This window comes from Chlamydotis macqueenii, chromosome 16 (assembly GCF_036417535.1).
Source record: "Chlamydotis macqueenii isolate bChlMac1 chromosome 16, bChlMac1.mat, whole genome shotgun sequence".
In the NCBI taxonomy this organism is placed as follows: Eukaryota; Metazoa; Chordata; class Aves; order Otidiformes; family Otididae; genus Chlamydotis; species Chlamydotis macqueenii.
The window spans coordinates 9,429,912-9,444,229 of record NC_141571.1 but is presented as its reverse complement, the minus strand read 5'-3'; the positions used below and the strand labels follow the sequence as shown (position 1 = coordinate 9,444,229).

Sequence of the window (14,318 nt, the reverse complement as noted above, 5' to 3'; positions counted from 1 at the left end):
ATGAAAAGTGTGAGGCAAGATTGAAATTTGCCAAGAAAGATACTTCATCTTCCAGAATTACCTGGTGAGTAAGTGTATTACCACATTCTGTATTTTTTTTTATTAATCTTTATTTGCCATATAAATGACCTAAATTTCAACGAGTAGTGTTGCTCATTTTGGACTGGGAGAACATTTTGAGAAAACTTAAAAAAAAAATTTAAAAAACCCCACATAATTTTAGTTGCAATTATTTTAGAAATGTCCTCCATTCGGGCAGGATGATGTTTATATTGAAGCAAGTGAGCCCCTGGGTGTGATCTAAACCTACTGTGATCTAAACTAAACTGACTTTAACAGGTCTCGGTGTGTCTTTGGGGGAAAAACAAGAGGAGAGACTGCATGGAAACTCACTTCTTTCTTATCCCATTTACTTGAAGAAGGTGCTAATCTCAGAGCCGAGCAGAGATTAAGCACTTTGCTAACAGTATTAGAGATTGGATTTAACTCCTAAAAAGCTCCTTGGTTCCAAGTGGAATACCTGAAAAAATATTTTAGGTCTTTTCTGCATTTAATTCCACTTTGGTGTCCGTAGCTCTACAGAAGAAGTAACGCTATGCCAGACAGAACAGCTGAGCGCTTGTGACTGTCAGAAAAAAATGCAACATATATGAATCCTTGGCCTTTTTGGGGGGTAATGTCTACAGCAAATTGTATGTTTCTGCCGTTTCCCCTCCTCGTGAGGCGTTCGCTAAGTGAACCGCTCGCAGCGGTCGGAGGTCATCGGAACTCCCAAGGGCACGGCAGGGAGAGGGGGTTCGGGCCGTTTTACCCCTCAACGACCCACGAAAGGAAACCAAAGGACGGTCCTCACGGGGTGCATTGGCTTTATTTACATTTGCAAAGGCGAGGCTGTGGGAGCTGCCCAGGCCGATCCGGCCCGTAATGGCCCCTGCCGGGTGCAGGCTTTATGTCGGGGCGATACAAGGCCCTGTATCGCTGTCCTCCGCTGCGTTTTGTCATTCGGGGAGATAACCATCGCCCCTCTCCCTGAATCACAAAACACGAGGCCCGTCGAGGCCCCGGCCCCGGCCCGCCGCCCTCGTGGGGCCGCGCACCGCCAGCGCGTCCCCGTCACACCGCGGCGGCACAAAGGGACCGACCCCCGGGATTCTCGCGTCGCGGCCCGGCAGAACCCCTGGCCCCCCGCCCCGTGCCGGGGTTCGTTACTTAACGGCCGGGCCGCCCCACCGAAGGGGCGTGGCCGATCCGCGGTGGGGGCGTGGCCCGAGCGCGGCAGGGGCGTGGCCAGGGGCAGGGGCTGCCCCGGCAACAGCTGCCGCGGGAGCCGTTTACAAACAGTGCCGCGAGCGCCAGCGCCGCCGAGTCCGGGCTCCGGCGGCACCGCGGGCAGCCGCCCCCGCTCCCCTCCTCCCTTTGCCCCCACCTCAGGATGCCGGCCGGGGAGGCGGCTCAGGCACAGGTGAGGGAGGGCTGGGGGACAACTTCCAGGGGGCTCCGGCCCCCCCTTCCCTCCTCCTCCTCCTTCCCCCCCCCCCCCCTCCACAGGGGGCACCTGAGGGAGGCGCAGCCCCTTCCCCTCGGGGCGGTCTCTGCCGTGAGGGGCTGGTTGTGTGACTGACCGCGGCGGGGGCGGGCAGCTCCCTTCCGGGACGTTTGGAGGGGATCGGGGGGGCTACACCCCCTTCTTGTGAGGAGGGGGGGCTCAGGGAGGGCCTCCCCCTTAGAGCAGGGCCGCCCATTCCCGTGCTGTCCGGCGTCTGGGAGGCTGGCGAGGCGCACTGACCGCCCCTGAGGGAGAGGAGGAGGAGGAGGAAGGGCAGGTGTGTGGGGGGACGCGGCTCCCGGGGAGGGGGGGTAGGAAGGGCCGGGGAGGGGGCCAGGTGTGTGGCAGCCTCCCTCCCTCCTTCCCGCCCCCTCGCCGGCAGGTAACGAGCCCCTCCCCGGGGGCTGGCCCGGGCGGTGAGAGGCAGCGGAGGGCGCGGAGAGAGCGAGAGAAACCCGGCCCCCGCTCCCTCCCACCCCCAAACTTCTCGCTGTCCCCGGTTCCCTTCTCCTGCCCGGGATCGCCGCCCCCTCCCCTGTCTCCCCCCCGCGCAAGTAGGTGTCTGGAGCTTCCATTGTGTACCTGGGCGTTTGCGTTTGGGTACCGGAGGGGTCGAGCCTGGGTTTTGGGGGAGCAGCGCTGCCGGGGGGGCGGGAAGAGGCTGTGTCTTTGTGAGTCAAAGATGTTCCTGGAAGAAGGATTTGTAGTAAGTGGCTCATGGGGCGGAGGGAGGGGGTTGTTAATGAAGTTTATTGATCCGTTTTGCCAGTTTTTGTTTCATTTACCTTTGTCTTCTAAAGACTAAAACCCCTTCCTGATAATTTATTTGGCATCGTGGGTTTTTTTTTTTTTTTAAGGGGAATAGGAAGTTTAGAAAATAAATAAATAAGCCTCAACTGACTTCTTAAGCAACAAAAGACGTTGCCAAGCGAGGACAATAAAATTCTAGAACATCTAGAGATTGGATTTCATTCCTGTTCCGTGATACCCACTGGACTTTCTGGGTGTGGGGTGGTGTGGGGTTTTTTTTGTTTTGTTTTGTTTTTTTTTTTTTTTTTTTGGTTTGTTTGTTTGTTTCCCACACAGAAAACCTGCAGCCAAAGTAAGGTCTGTATGTACTCTAATGAGCCATCCCACAAAATGTGCTGTGTGACTCCCAGTAAGTATTTGAATTGAAGTGTAATAGTTTTGAAGTGGTGGTGAACAAAAATCTTTATGTTAGGTTATTGATCTGCTGCTGAAAGACGTTTGAATTTGAAAAGGGTTTAGTTTAGGGGTTTTGTGTCTTTAAAGGTTTTTTAAGGCAACAGCATTTTTTTTCCTTTCATTTCTGAAATGACCTTGAGAGCTTTAAAACTACATAAGTTTCTACCAGTGGGTTTGAGGGGGAGGCAGTAGCAGAAGGATCTAGTGAAAATCGAAAATAGAAATAGGAACTGAAGTAGATGCAGTGAAATGTTTTCTTATAGAAGTATGTGAAAAGGGAAGTTTTTGTAAGAATGTGTGAAAAAGAAGAGAGGGAAATAACGCAGTTTCAGATGCAAGGAGAGAGAGGGAGCATATCATTCTTCACATTTTATTAGGCCCTGAAATGCAGGAGTGATATGATCTGGAAGACACAGAAATAAAACGCCTAACTACAAGTTGAATAGCAGGCATTGACTTGCTGACCAATGCTTACATGCTTGTTGGTTGGTGGGGGCTGGTTTTGTGTCTGCAAAGGTATCAGAGCACAGTGCTGTGACAATGGCTTGCAAATGCTTTAACGCCATGTTTTATTGCTCTTAGGAGCTCTTATTAACTGTAGGTTTGGGAATACGACTAATACTTTAATTTGTGATGTCCACACTACGGTTTAAGCGTTTCCTTGGATAATGGAAAAGGACAGTTTCGAATAAGTAGGATAAACTGCATTCTTTGGCAGAGGGGGAGGGAAGAGGGAAAGGGTGGAGGAGGGTGGTTTTTTTTTTTTTTCTTCCCCTTTACTAGTTCTGTGACTGAGTCAATATTTTAAGATCTACAGCAGGAATGTGACTTTGTGATCACTAATCTTTCTGTAAGATTTTTTTTTTATAATGAGTAATATTATAATTCTGTACAAAATATTTGGATTTTATATCTCACAGCTCGTTCTTGAAAGCAGTATGAGTTTTGAAGTTTTGTCTTTGAGTTTTTAGCACAATGAATATGAAAAACAAATAACTTTAGAAACATGGTTATTACAGTTATTATTGATTGGCTTGGCCTACAGCCAGGCAACTCTTCTGCATGCACCAGAGTTGCTGATTTAAATTGTATAGATTCTTTTTCATATGTTAGCCTTTTTTGAATCGTTAAACAATAGATATATATATAGCTATTGAAGAACAGTAGTTTGGTTTTTAGTTAAGGTTGTTCAATTATGTCTTCATCGCTTTGGAGTTGGTTGAATGACTTGACATGAGATTAAGCACAACAAAAGAAAAGGCAGGGGAACAACAGCTGCCTTCCAGTACCAGAGCACTGGGATTCTTAGCAGTTAAGCATTTTACCTTTTAGTGTATTACGTGGTGTCAGGTTTAAATGTTAATACTTATATTCGTGTTTACAAGAACCTTAGGCATTCTGATAAAACATCAGACACTCGAATCCTGGATATTCGTGTTTTGGGGTTGTTTGCCTCTTGCATTTTTAAGAAAATTATCTTAAGATCTGATACTGAGGAGTGAATTGATCTCATTAACTTTTCAGACAAAAGTAGCAAACAGCCACCACTAGTTTGTACTTGTTTAGTTACTGTGTGGTAAGAACTTTAAGGTGTGTCCTTAATGGCAACTGACGATTCTTGCTGCGAAGCCTTGTTTATTTTAGGTGGATGTTTTATACAGAATTTCCAGTGGGACAAATTACTACACTGACTGCACTTATTCTTTCTGAAGACTGGCTGTAAGCATAAGAGAATAATTTTGCCATGCTACAATCAGTATATATTTTAAAATTGAAGCCATTAAGTTTTGCTGTGTATTTTGAGGCTTTTCCTACTTCCTTTGTTTAAACATTCTTAAACAGTGCATATCATAGATGAATTTAAAACATTCATGTGGCACTATTGGGGCCGAATTTGAATTTAAAATGAATACCTACGTCCTTGTTGATCAAAATAGAAAAAACATTTCTTTAAATAAGTGGATGTTTTCTGGTTTTTGAATGTGGTAAGAAGGCTATATTTGTATCTTGTAAACAAAGTTTCATATTAACTAGTCTTTAGAGAATGGTTTCCAGGCTCTGGATTAGAGGATTTTTTTCCTTCCCCCTCCTTGATTTTAAGTGAATAATGGGGTTGTTTGGTTTTTTTTTTTTTTTTTTTTTGCTTTTCTTTGGTATTTGGTAGGGGTGGGGAGAACAGGATTTAGGGTAGGGGCTAGAAAGAGGAAGATAATAAAGTTTAGCACCTTTTATCAGACTGTCCTACACAAAAGGTTACTTCATTTTGGTTTCCCCTTTCATTAGATCACATTAAAAAAAATATTTTTTGAGCAGTTATTTGTAGCCTTCAGAATGTATCTTTTTCTCCTTACTGCTGTATTTTCATTTAGAACTATGTCGATAGATTAATATCCTATTTTATATGATCAAAGTGCTAAGTTACTACTGTGATCAGGAGGAAATAATTTTAAAAGGGAACTGTGGGTTTCACTTAAGCTTTCAAAACGGTGATTACAGTAAAGTTTTAGTTACAAAAATCTGAGAGTTTGTAATTAAGCAGCTCTGGGGAAATGTTAAGTAAATTTTAACTTCCCTTTGTTCTTTAGGACTTTTTGTTGTCCTAGCTTTTTCTGACCTGAACCTTGATTTGGAATTCATTGTCCCAGTAAAAGATTCCATCCACTGTATATGTAAATACACTCCCTCTTTCCTGTGTTATGAAATGCTGTTACTACTGCTGGCATATGGAAAGAACAGTCCCCCCCTTCCCTAAGGTGAAATGGGCTAAGCTTTCTTTTCTTTGCAAGAAGCTGAAAGAAGAGTTTGACCTTTGAACTCACCCTCACACTTCCACACTGCTTTCAGGATGATTAAATAACCAAGGATATTTGCCTGTGTCTTATGCTTATTTATCTCACTTAAAATGCTCTAATACTTAACTGTTGAGGTATTGTCTTTAAATATAGCAAGACAGTACATTTCAGCTACAGCAGGGCTGCCATTTGCCAGCTCAGCCCTCTTATTTTTGAGACTCTTGATTTAGAACAAGAGCGTTCCAATCAGATAGTCTTTCCACATCTCATAACTACATTAATTTCAAACTGCTATTTACTTTTAATGGACTTTGGGTCATTTCTGATGACCCTTGACCTCCTTTTTTAAGGTGACTTCAGTAACAAAAAAGTTTTTCTTTCTGGTGCATTAATACGATCAGGGGATTCTGCTGACTACTGTATGCATGCTTTTAGAGAGATGTGACTCATACCACAAGAGATTTGCAACTGAATACAAAAGTAAGGAAAAGGATGTGACCAAGCTATGTAAGATTCTCAGTATGTGTTGTATTTTAGGATTAAAAAAAACCCATACATGCTTTTCCAGCCTAAGCTTAACCTAAGTTTTTGTGCACCTCCTAACAGAAAGCTACTCTCAAAATTATTTGCTTTTAGAAATCAACTTTTTTTTTTTTAGTGAAAATCCCAAATAATCTTGTTTTGTTGCTGATGAAAACTTGTTTATGCCAAACTTGGATATATGTCAGTGGAAAAAAAAATGTAAAACTTCTACTGTTATAATCATATGACTTTGGTCAAAGCATAGTTTATAACTTATCATAAATCTAGCTCTTTTGGTTCTTCTTCCTTTTTTTTTTTTTTTTTTTTTTTTTTAAGGAGAGCAGCAAGTTAATTGGTATGATAAGAACAGACTTTCAGTTTCAAACTAAAACAATGTATGTGCTGGGAAGAAATGAGTTACAAATAAAAAATATAGGTGACACTTGTTTTGAAATAAATGTCTTTGAGTTCATTGCAGAAGATGGAATTAGTTATCAGGCTGCCTTGAGAATCTCAAAAGAAAGTACAGGAGGAAATGTGGTTAGAATATGCAGGAAAATCTATGTAGATCAGTGTGACTTAAAGATTGGAGCAGAAACTCATCCAATTATAAGTGAATAATTGACTGGATAGTGATTTTCTATGTGCTAAAGATTTTATGTAACTAAAAGTATCAAAGTCTGAGTTTGTTTATGCGCAATGGGTACACTTGCATTTTTCAGTGTAATAAAGCGAGTGCAGTTTACCTCTGACATACACTCCATCAGGGAAATTAAAGGCCCTTGGATTGTGCTTATGCTGTATCATGATAGCTGAGAACTGTTTGGGAGAAATCCTTGGGGTTATGTCAGCCTCTCTTTCTTTTGCTGCAGAGGTAGGATGAAGCAAACTAGATATACTCCAAAGGCTAGGATGTTTCGTACATTGTAAGGAAAATGAATATAAAGGTGGCCCAGAGAAGCCACAATTTATGTTTCTGTAATGTTTGTTTCTAGTCTTTTTTCTCATGCTAGTAAAATATGTGTATGAAACTACTGCCAGTTTGAAAGGTCAGTTTCTTGTGGATGCTCACTCTCCTTTCTAGGACAGTTTGGCACTATGAAGCCCAGTATGTTGGACTACATCATCACATCCATCCCTTCAGTCCACTACTGTGAGATAATGTAAAGCTAGGCAGTTGAAAAGGTTTAGTCTCCATCAGTCTGTGTGGATCTCTGGAAGATCTCCCACCTGCATGGAAGAAAGGAGGCAGTGTCTATTTCTAGCACTTTTCTATTTTAGTATCTTCAGATACTAGTCCAGGGGATGACTTAAGTAGAAGTAAATGTCTTTCCCTCAGACTGTGTACCTTTCTCTGTCTTACAAGACTGATTTTTGCAGATACATAATTGTGGATGTGTTTGAAAGTGACAACTTCAAACTCTGTGCTCTGCAGAAGGGAGGGATAAGAAGTTGCTGCTTTTTCTTCCAAGGTGCAGGGGTTTGAGCTGTCTTGGGTAAGAGTTAGATTCAAAGTTGAAATCAGGTGAGAGCACTAGGGAAGATTAATGTCCTTAACAAAGTGTACTCTTTGGAAGGGACAACTTCTCTCTAATTCAGGAATAGTAAAAGACTCTCTTTTCCTGTTATTTCACTGATGCTGCCCAAAGGGATGCAACTTGCCTATAATTGCTGCAGAGGAACTCCTGGCTCTTGAGTAATAAGGAATTAAGTCTAATTTGGTAAACTCTGACTTTACCACTTCTTTGTAGTTGTGGCTGTTGGAGAGACCCAACATCCTTCTGCCAAGAAGCAAAAAAAGTCAAATTTGCTTTTAAGGTCTCTGAAAATATCTTCTTTCAAATGAAAACCAAGGCTAAACATATAAGGCAGTCTATGTAAGGTGAGACTGACTCAACAATAAAAATATATCACTCCACCAAGAGAGTCTTTACCTGCTGTGGAGAGAACAATAAACTGTTTTGTAAGGTAAGGGGTCATTGCCAGTTTAAGTGCATGTAACTTCTTGATTTAATGAAGTTGCATCATCTTATAGCAGTGGTGAAATGTGTCCCAGACTTATTTAAAATAAGATCACTGTTGTGTCTTTCAGCCTTTCTGCAACAGGTATTGGCTGCTTCATGTTGTCTAAAGTATGCTTTGGGTTTGTGGTTCCTGGGAAGTTCTCTCCTGATCAGAGGGAAAAAAAGGGAAAAAATCTGGCTGTTAGAGCAGTCCTTCTGAACTTTAAAAGTCAATACTTATTTGTAACACTTCCTCCTTTAATGCCAAGAATTAGTCTCTTTTATATTTGCTCTTGCTCAGTGGAGGAAAAACATGTGCAAAATGATGCAAGCTTATATGTTCCGTGCTTTAAAAGGAATAATTACATCTTTTGATAGAAGAGGCATTCAGTTCACTGAGGAGACACATTCAGCTCATCCGTCCTCTGCCAAAACACTGTTAGACATATAGCCTTAAAGAAAAAGGGACTCCACAGGAAAAGGTTTTTTAGAGAAAGGATATCCTTTGTTTCTATTAGTATAGATGTCTGAAATGGGGGAGGGAGTTTTCCTAATATTGTTCATTATTAACTACGAGTTATTTTCCACTGGTGATTAAAATCCTGTTTGCTAGACTTCAGGGGGAAAATGTGTGTCTGTTTTATCTGACTACAAAAGAGCTTTCAATACAAAATCTAAAGTGTTTGTAGAGAAATGCCTGGGTAATATTCTTGCATTCTGGTGTATATTTCTCTGCTTCTTCAGTTCTGTTTTTATGAATTGTCGTAGTATCATTGCTTTGGGAAGCTCTGCAGTGGTGTCAGAAGGGACTGTAACTGAGGAAAACAGAGTAGCCTCTCTTAGAGAGGATAAAAAGATAAGCCCATGAAAACCCCTCTAAGAGTTTAAGTTTAGGATAACTTTGAAAACTTCAAGCCTGAAGGATGAAGACTAACAAGGGGACTTAAGTTAGCAGATTTAGGGAGTGGAAATTCCAATTTGGGGTCATCTTTTATGTTCTCTTTTCAACCTGAACGTCTTCGTTTTGATCTTTCCTGCAACTGAAACAAACAACTCTCTTCCTCCCCTTCCTCCCCCTAAATCTCCATTTCCTTTAAAAGTACTCGTTAGGTCTTTATCAGACTGAACTCTTAAGAAACTTTATTTAAAAACATTTTTGTACTTGAATGCTTGGTATAAAAATAGGTGTAGGTGAGAAACAATGTTAGGTGTACTGACATGCTCCGCCGTTAACAAAGAAATACACTGGGAAGCTGTGTTAAGATGGTTTGCTGTTGCTCTTCCCTTCCCTAGAAGGCAACCAAACACACAGAAGAGTAAGTTACTGGCTTCATGTAGTGTTATGAAGAAAAGCTTACTCTTCTACTGTTTGCAAAATAATGTTTTATCTGTGCTGACTTTTAAAGCTTTCCAGTGTAAGTCACAGGCAGATGGGCAGTTGTACTCTTTCAGAAATAAGGTTGCCATCTATGCAGCAAATAGTGTGTCGTCTTCCCTAGGTTTAGGGGTTGTCATGCCCTCAAATTGGGGTAAGAAAGGCATTTTTGTGCAAAATAGGGAAATACCTTATTGCATGAGGTGTGATATGTGTGTTTCTTCTTAAATGGAGAGAGGAAGTTACGTGGTTGCCATAAAAACTCTAATACCTGTGGAGACAAACTTGAAATTTAATCCTGTGAATGTTTGAAAATCTGACAAATATTTTGGAGCAATTGGTACGTTAGAACCTCACAATGACACTTGGCTTCCCTCTTGGACTAAACATGGGGAGCCTGTGGAGGCCACAGCGCGCCACTGCCACTCATGCAGTGGGGCCGTTGTCACTGGTGGGCTCTGCAAGTGCTGCACACAGCCTAGGACGCTGCAGGTGCTATCGCAAGAGTTTGGAGCTCTTGAGTATCGTTAGCAGCTACTTAGGGATGGTATTTCTGCTTGATATCCTGCGTGTGTACGAGGTATGGTGCAACTGGCTTAACTTTATGCAATTTTATATACATATATATGTAATAAAAAAAAAAAGAGTCTAAATGAGCTCAGTTCAGCCTTGGCTCAGGCTTTTATTTGAGGATTTGAAGTTGTCTTATGCAAAACTGCCTATGGCCAGTATTATCCTTGAATATAGATGTGTCCAGACAAAATATCCATAAGGTAGTTTTCACTTGTGGCCTCAGTGAGGAAAAGGTGATGCTAACTGGCCCATTTGGTGTGTGTTCATCAGATAGAGCTGGAACAGCTATTCCGAAAAAGCAAAACTTTTAGATTGAAGTAAAAAAAGGTGTTTAAATAACTTGTGGTTTCCCGTAAGCAATCAGCAGTATAAAATCTATTTCATTAGCAATGCCAAAGAGCAGCAACCTATTCTGAGGTATAAACACGCCAAGAGAAAAGAATGGTTCATGTGAAATGACTCTTAATATCCTGAGACTTCTTGAAACATGAGGAAAATTGGAGACTTTTTTTTTTTTTTAAGTGGAATTGAGAGTTACATCAAAGTTTCTCAAGTCAAATAGGCACCATAATAACTGAGTAGTTAATATGCAGTGGCTAGCAAGCTGGTAGGTTTTTGGTGGGGGTATCTCGTCCTTTGCTGCACTGGATCATGTAGGGCTTGAAACCTTGTGGAGCCTCAGTAGAATAGTGAAAGAAACTCTGGGAACTGTTAAACAATGATGGCTTTGCTATGGGCCTTGAATTTAAGGGTCTGCTAACAGTTTGTTGAGGTGGTTATGTCTGAGTACGTGTCTTCTAGTACATGGAACAGTAACTGTTTCCTATACTTAGTTGTAACTGTTTTAGTTTTCTCACTTCTGTTTTTAAGAAAGTGTTGCAGCAACCAAGTTAACTTCTGTAATTGCTCCAGCTTGTTTTTTATGGGTTAACAATAGCTTTGCTAGCACAGAAGTAGCAAGGTGTAGTTGTGTTTCCTGATACTAGCTATGCAGCTTTTATTCCCAGTGCTCTGTAGTGTTTAAAATGGGAAATTCAATGGTTAGACTTTGCTATTCTCTGAAAGGTGTGTCTAGAGTTTTTATTACATATTCGTGGCAATTTTGAAATGCAGGAAGTAGAAATGCAATAAAATTACTGATAGGTCATTTCCCAAAGAAATCCTTGAGACTGTAATATGCCATCTTTGATTGTGTAATTTAATAAAAATAAATTAAACTTCTCTACAGGCATTTAATTAAAACTTTCTCTATTTTAATAATCCATTTATATGCAGCGGCTTTTGGTGTGGTTCTTAGGTTGTGTGGCGAGTGCAGTGAAAACAAGATGTTCTCATCAGTCCAGTCTTTATTTGTGTGTTTTGTGGTATCTATACATACAATGGGTATTGATGCAAACCTGTTGAAATATTTGACTAAAGGCCATGTAGCAAAATATGACTCAGTTGTGAACTAAAGTTTGCTAAATGCTCAGGCTGCTGGAAAAACGAAGTGCAATAGATGGTGGCCTGCGGTTGAGAAGCATTTGCTGCTTCTGGAGAGCACTGTCCAGGTGTGCCAGCAAGGCAGGTCCTCCTGCCCTGCTCACCCACCTCCAGGTGGGCGCAGCAGCCGCTGGAGCATGTGGGCCCTGGGCGCTGGCGTGAGATGCGTGCTGACCTTTACAAATGAACAGGAGATTCAGAAGTCAAGATTTCTTGACTCACTTAATTGTGAGGAGGGGTAGTCATTCTTTATTTTCAACCCTGAGTTAATCTGTAGCAAATGTATTGCTTTTCAGTTGCTGGAAGGGAGGATTTCCTGTTTTGTTCTGTTCTTTTGCTCAGTATCTCTGATACTGGTCTGTCCTCTCTGTTCTTTTGTCTTCTAAAAGGCACCAGAAGAAACCCAAGGTACTGTGTTGTGTTTTTTTTTTTTTTTTTTTTGCTAATACAGAGACCTTCAGCTACAAAAAGTTACAGTGATCATCAAAAGTGCAGGTTGTCCACTTTCCCAAGGAAGGAATAGTGCAGAATTAAGGCAACTCTCAACAGTTTTGCTGCTGCCTACGGGGGTTTGAATAACAGGAATGTGAATAATCAGCATTTTTGGTCCTCAAGTCCAAGACATAATATTATCTTCACTAGGAAGAAAAGTTTTGTCAATAATGGATAAAATTCTAGTGTAGGTATTTCATTTGTAGTTTTAGCATGTGTTAGCTTGTCTAAACAGTGAGGGTGTAAAATCATGCCTGCTTGTGAGAGCCATATACCTAATCAGTGAGGTGTGTAATCACCAGATACAAAAATACTAGAGCTTTGTAATGCACCTTCTAGCTCTGGTAGTATGCTTTTTTTCTTCTCAGTTTAAACAGAATTCAGTCTAGTTGCATCTGCAGTTTTCTCCAGGAAATGCTACCTGTAATTTTTAGGTCTGTAGGTACGATCTGCTGAATAGGATGGTATTTCCAAGAACAATAGTTGCCTGAACTGCAAGTAGGCATTTCAGATGCCAGACGCAGGAACATCTTGCTCTGCTTTGCAGTGCTGCCTAGAGGATGAGCTGCAGCCCATTCTTCAAAAGCATTCAGAGCCTCCTGTTAAAAAACGGTGAACTCGTGAAAGGCACTCAGCAGGTAACACAGGTTGGTGAAGGCTTTGAAGAGCCATGGAAGAATTCTCCAAAAGGCTTGTTCAAACCTATTGATATACAATAAAATTTGGATCCCAACTCCTCTCATGACTCATCTGCTAAAGTTATATGCTCTGTATTCATATGTGCAGTTATGAGGACAGTTTTTAGACAGCTGAGTAATGTCTGCTTTGATACAGTCAAATGAGATGAGATTGAAACACACCTGCTTTCAAAGGGCAAAGAAAATGTTATTGATTGAATGAGGTGGATTTTTTTGCACATCGGTGACCAACCTGGGGCCTTCCCTAGATGTGATCTGTGTCTGTTGCTTAAATTCTAATAATCTTGAAGCATATGGTTTTTACAAAATGTTTGTATTATCCTAGGTTAGGTTTGAGTAAAACTGTGTGTAGTGGTCCCTGTTCCAAGGGTGTCTCTTCTACCCTCATCTTGTCCAGGAACGCTCTGGAGGATGGAGGACTGAGTGTGGATTTCTGCTGGTTTTTATCAGTTTTCTCTCTAGAGTGACTTAATTCTTGTTGCTCTATTGTGTATATGTTGTAATGTCACAAAGTGGGAGGTGTAATAAAGCGTAATCTGCTTTTTCTGTATTTGTGGACACGAGCAAGGAAACAGTTGATGATGAATCTCAGCAATTCAGTATGTGGGACTTAAGGCACTCTGGCATTTGGCTCTGACTTCATACCCCAGAAATGCCTCTGGCCTTTTTGTAGGATGATTCTTAACCTATTACTGCAGAGCACTTACCTGTGCCTCTGAACGCAAATGCATTAAACTCTTAAATTTCTTCAATTTCTTATCTTGCCTGGGTGTTCACTGTTGGTGTTCAGGAGTCTTTCAAAGTTGCTGTTCATTTTTGGTCTGCAAATAAATTATTTTCAGGGAGATAGTCACCATTTATGCACGTGAGTTTTGCCACAGCATGTTTTTCTGTTGTGTGTTAAAAAAAAAAAAACAACCAAAAATCCCACAAACAAAAAAAACCCCCAAAAAACCAAACCAAAAACCAACACAAAACACAAAAAACCCTCCTCTTAAAACTCCAGTGGAAATAGAACGAAACGACAAGTTGAAACATGAAGTAAAACATGCTAAGTAGCACCCTTTCATATATTTTTTTTCCTTTTGTTTTACAAAAGGGAAAGTATTTTGAGTACTTTAGCTTGAAACTTTTGTTACAGCTTCTCCACCTGCCCATAGAGGGGGAGTAACAGCCAGAAAGTCAAAACTGAATAGGGAAGGTAGAAAGGCAAAAGCAAAGGAAACGATAGAAGCAATTTGGAAGTGTCCCACCATGTACTGATCCTGCCTATTACAAAAGATTTTTGAGTTATTATGCAGAGAGGAAGTGTTAATCATGGCAGTGATAAAACTGAAAATGAGGATAAAGGGCATAGTTAGAAAAGAGGCTGCAGAAAATCCACATTTTGTTCCTGTCAGCCTGTCAACTAGTGGCTTGTTCACTCTTACACTCTCCACCTTACCCCCAAGGTCCCTCCGTTCTTGTTCAGCTTAGCGTATGGTGAGTCTTTGGTCTAGTCCGTAAACCAGGCCTAGTCCTGGTTTAAAAAAAGCTAGAAGCTTTTTGGTATTAGATTTGAATATTGTCTAGACCTGGATTAGAGGACTGGACAATGAAGACACTAAGCTCTGGAGATACGTGAAATAA

The 14,318-nt window shown here is 41.3% G+C and overlaps 1 protein-coding gene across 5 annotated transcripts in view; it reads left to right on the top strand.

Annotated features, from left to right (window-relative positions):
• The first annotated feature begins 1,329 nt into the window (after window positions 1–1,329).
• ZNF217 (zinc finger protein 217) overlaps window positions 1,330–14,318 on the top strand; it is a 28,785-nt gene continuing 15,796 nt past the window's right edge. For 3 of the 5 annotated variants that reach the window (XM_086760873.1, XM_086760872.1, XM_086760869.1), the window contains exon 1: window positions 1,330–1,462. The gene's annotated coding sequence lies outside the window, so the exon portion shown is untranslated. Of the gene's footprint in view, window positions 1,463–1,777; window positions 1,824–2,680; window positions 2,706–14,318 lie in introns of those variants that run through there. The other 2 variants (XM_086760870.1, XM_086760871.1) reach the window with 2 other exon arrangements.